Source organism: Barbus barbus (genome assembly GCF_936440315.1).
Source record: "Barbus barbus genome assembly, chromosome: 49".
Taxonomy (NCBI): Eukaryota; Metazoa; Chordata; class Actinopteri; order Cypriniformes; family Cyprinidae; genus Barbus; species Barbus barbus.
Genome location: NC_136727.1, coordinates 18,571,995 through 18,576,795, shown reverse-complemented (window position 1 = coordinate 18,576,795; position 4,801 = coordinate 18,571,995). Strand labels below are relative to the sequence as shown.

Genomic DNA, 4,801 nt, shown 5'->3' with positions numbered 1-4,801 from the left:
ATGAGGCGCACCTGACGTGAATGGAGCCTCATCACCGCCGCCGTTTAAACGCCGAGCGCGCCTCTCCTCGGGAGACCGGTCTCTTCCCCGTGCATGCACGCTGGTGTCCTCGTGGGTCCAGGAAAGGGAGCGTAGAGGGAACTACCTGCCGCCGCCAGAGACGCGAGCGGCCGGACCCGCAGTCCGGCCGACACTGCACCCGCGATACGGCCGTCGGGCAAGGACGCCGGGCCGTGGAATCCTGTCGAGCACCCGGGGATGAAGGAGTTGGACGAAGCCGCCACAGAAGCCGCCGTCACCCGCGCCCCGGGACCTCCAGACGGGAGCGCGTGCGGCCGCCGGACTCCGCCCCTTACCTGGACCCTTCCCTCCTGAACACTGCCCTCCTTCACGAGCCCCGCAGCACAACGAGGACACCAGATCCCTGTTTATTTTGGACACTTTTCCCCCTTTGGACACTTTATTTTAAATATTGTTTAATAAAAACCTCTCCGAGGCTTGACGCCACGCCCACTGTGTCTGTCGTTGGCTCCTCCCGCCACATTATAGACAAAAAATACTTTAATCTTTTAACTCTCAAGACACAACAGACTCCTCAAGTGAAAGATGAACATTAAATGGAGTTTGAAAGAGTAAAGGTGTTTCTGTCAGAGCAGTGTGAGATTTTCAGAAACAGTTTGTATTACTTTCAGTCTGTGGCAGAATGAATCTCCTGAACCCAGCTGTGTGTCCATGAAGAGTGACCACTCAATGAGTCCTCCAATTCATTTCAGTTCGGAAGAATCATCTGCTGATTTGAGGTGTTGTTTAGTTTACAGTATGAAAAATATATATGACATTCATTAATTTACTGATGTGTATTAAGTACATTAATACATATTTACAAAAATGCAATATTTGTTTAACTACAGTCAAAAACATGAAGAACCAGAATCACATACAGCAAAGAAAAACGTGGACTCCATTTTCAAGGTTGGTTGTTTGTTTGTTTGTTTGTTTGTGTGTGTGTGTGTGTGTGTGTGTGTGCGCGTGTGCATGTTTATGTGGTTTATGAGGACACAAATTTGTATAATGACATGGGTATGACAGAGGTATTACAATATGAAGGTGGTTTATGTCCCCGTAATTCAAAAGGCTTAAAAAACATACTAAATGGTGTTTTTTTGAAAATCTAAAAATGCACAAAGTCTCCTGTGAGGGCTAGTGAACAATAATGAACATGAGGTGAGACAGATTGAGACAGTGTCCAGGAGACCAGAGACACAGGAGACACCAATCAACTGCAATGACATATTTAAACCCTCACCTGGACAAGACAAACCCATCAGAACTGTGCTGACAAAAAGGAGTCGCTGGAATTGGAAAAACAGTCTCTGTGCAGAAATTCATTCTGGACTGGGCTGAAGGAAAAGCCAATCAGGATGTTCATTTCATATTTCCACTTCCTTTCAGGGAGCTGAATCTGATACAAAATAATCTCAGCCTCAAGCAACTTCTCAACTACCTTCACACAGAAACCAAAGAATTTAAGTCAGCAGATTATGATGACTACAAAGTCATGTTCATATTTGATGGTCTGGATGAGTGTCGACTGCATCTAGATTTCCAAAACAATCGGAGCTTGTCTGATGTGACAGAATCAGCCTCAGTGGATGTGCTGCTGACCAACCTCATCAAGGGCAATCTACTTCCTTCTGCTCTCCTCTGGATCACCTCTCGACCAGTAGCAGCCAATCAGATCCCTCCTGAGTGTGTCCACCAGGTCACAGAGGTACGAGGATTCAACGACCCTCAGAAGGAGCAATATTTCAGGAAGAGAATAAATGATCAGAGTCTGGCTGATAGGATCGTCACACACATCCGATCATCAAGAAGTCTGTTCATCATGTGTCACATCCCAGTCTTCTGCTGGATTTCAGCCACTGTTCTGGAGAGGATGATGGGTAAAGCAGAGAGAGCAGAGATTCCCAAGACTCGCACACAAATGTTCACACACTTCCTGATCTTTCAGACCAAACTGAAGACACAGAAGTATGATGGGAAATATGAACTTGATTCTGATCAGGCTAGACAGACTATTCTGTCTCTAGGAAAACTGGCTTTTGAACAGCTGGAAAAAGGGAACCTGATCTTCTATGAGGAGGACCTGAAAGAGAGCGGCATTGATGTCAGAGAAGTGTCAGTGTACTCAGGAGTTTGTACCCAGATCTTCAGAGAGGAGTTTGGACTGTCGCTGGGGAAGGTGTACAGCTTTGTTCATCTGAGTATTCAGGAGTTTCTTGCTGCTTTATTCAAGCTGCTGTCCTTTTCTGAACAAAACACAGGACTGATGAATGAGTTCAGATCACCAATGACCAGTTTACTGAAGAGAGAAGTGGACAAGGCCTTACAGAGTGAGAACAGACACTGGGACCTTTTCCTCCGGTTCCTTCTAGGTCTCTCACTAGAGTCTAATCAGACTCTCTTACAAGGCCTCCTGAGAAAGACAGTAAGTAGCTCTCAGATCAATCAGGAAACAGCTGAATACATCAAACAGAAGATCAGGGAGAATCCCTCTCCAGAGAAATCCATCAATCTGTTCCACTGTCTGAATGAACTGAATGATCGTTCACTGATGAGTTGAATCAAGTGAGTTTAATAAGAGAGATTCATCCAAACTGTGCAAAGCTGAGGTGCCTTCAAGAACAGGGTTGTGACTCTCTGATATTACAAATACTGGATTGGGATCATCATCAATCACTTGATGTTGCATTCAGGTTTATTGAAATAAATGAAAATAATTCAAATTCTAATAATACGTAAGTATAATGATTCAATTTCATTAAGTTGAATTATTAGAAAAAATGTTTCTTAGTAAAACTTGGGAAAAAGTCAAAGTTTTTAGTCAATGCCACTCAAGGAAGAACAGATGCATGTAACAGCCATTTATGGTGCTGCCATTTTACTCTTTTTTTTTCAGAAAAGGTTATACTGTTTAATATATATATATATATATATATATATATATATATATATATATATATATATATATATATATACATACAGTGCCCTCCAAAAGTATTGGAACAGTAAAGACAAAATTGCTCTGTTGGCTGTGGAGTGTGTGACCCTGGATCACAAAACCAGTCATACATGTCAATTGTCTTTTTAGAATCTAAAAGCTGAATAAATATGCTCTCCATTGATGTATGGTTTGTTAAGCTATTCATAATTTTTATCTACCTCATATTGCTGCTATTCAAATACCCTGTACAACTTTTTGCACATTATTTTTTGCACATTCCATTACTATTTGTCAACAACATACTGACCTGCACATTTATATTTATATTTTTTTATCCTATCTTATCTTATTTTATCATATCTTTTATTTTATGTTTGTACTTCTTCTTAATATTTGTATTCTTTATAATTGCACTGTCCTTGGAGCGGACCTGACCTACATTTCACTGCTGGTTATACTCTGTATAATTGTGTATGTGACAAATAAAACTCTTGAATGTTGAATCTTGAATCTATGATAGGACAATATTTGGCCGAGATACAACTATTTGAAAATCTGGAATCTGAAGGTGCAAAAAAATCTAAATATTGAGAAAATCGCCTTTAAAGTTGTCCAAATGAAGTTCTTAGCAATGCATATTACTAATCAAGAATTAAGTTTTGATAAATTTACAGTAGGAAATTTACAGAATATCTTCATGGAACATGATCTTTATTTAATGTCCTAATGATTTTTGGTATAAAAGAAAAATCAATCATTTTGACCCATACAATATATTTTTGGCTATTGCTATAAATATACCCCAGTGACTTAAGACTGGTTTTGTGGTCCAGGGTCACATATGTGTGTTTTAGAAAGGCGGTCTGTGTTGCAAGTTCATTACACTGAATGGATGGATGGGATAGCTAAATTCACTGAGTAATCTCAGCATGATGGTTGAAGATATCCAATTGAAATTAGTAATTAAAATACTGCTCTGATTATCCTGTCTCAATGTTTTAATATTAGTAGTTGGTGTCAATGGCTCTCATGGTTCTTGAGTGCACCTTTCCTCAGCTGCAGGAAATTCCAGATTCTGGAAGAAAACTATCGAGGATGTTGCAACGGCAAAGAGCGGTTACCAGTGAGCATGTGGTGATTTCTCAATGATGGGTAAGATCCTCTTTTGGCCAGGGGAGGACAACCTAAGACAGGGGGTCACCGCCACTGGGCACCTGCCCCGAAGGGAGGTGTTATATGTGAGATGGTAGTGGAGTTGAGCGGATGCTTGATAGGCCTAAAAGCATCGTTAAGGGGGGAACTGTAAGAAGTTACATCAATCTGCCTCAAAAAATGTGAGCTCCTCCAGACCTGATCACCAGCAACCACATTCCTTGATGGCTTGTTTTTCATTGTGACAAGCGTCCACAACTTGATGCAACTATGCCAGGGGATCACACTCTGAGGAAAAGGAGCTTATTTATAAAGTCAATGGCAAAGGGCTTTCAAGAACCATCTGAGACCATGTGATGACAGCCATTATTTTGAGACAGTTTCTTAATTTGTATCAGTAGCACAAGGTTGGTTGCTTTATTGGCAACAACTGTATTAAAAAAAAATCATATTCAGCTTTATGATGACTTCCTGATTCAATGAGGCTGAGATGATATTGAACTAATATATCTATCATACAGTAGTTTTTACTCATGCAGGTCATAAGGCATGGCATAGGATAATTACAAGACATGGTGGTGGCTAAAAATGAAGACGGCTTTTGCTGAATGAAGAGATGGTTTGGATAACAAAGGTCAAGGGAAT

The 4,801-nt window shown here is 40.9% G+C and overlaps 1 pseudogene across 1 annotated transcript; it reads left to right on the top strand.

Moving 5' to 3' along the window:
- The first annotated feature begins 617 nt into the window (after positions 1 to 617).
- On the top strand, positions 618 to 2,623 carry LOC306867513 (NLR family CARD domain-containing protein 3-like; annotated as a pseudogene). The gene is made up of 2 exons: positions 618 to 657; positions 1,205 to 2,623. The product of its transcript is annotated as an NLR family CARD domain-containing protein 3-like (transcript).
- The last annotated feature ends 2,178 nt before the right edge of the window (positions 2,624 to 4,801 follow it).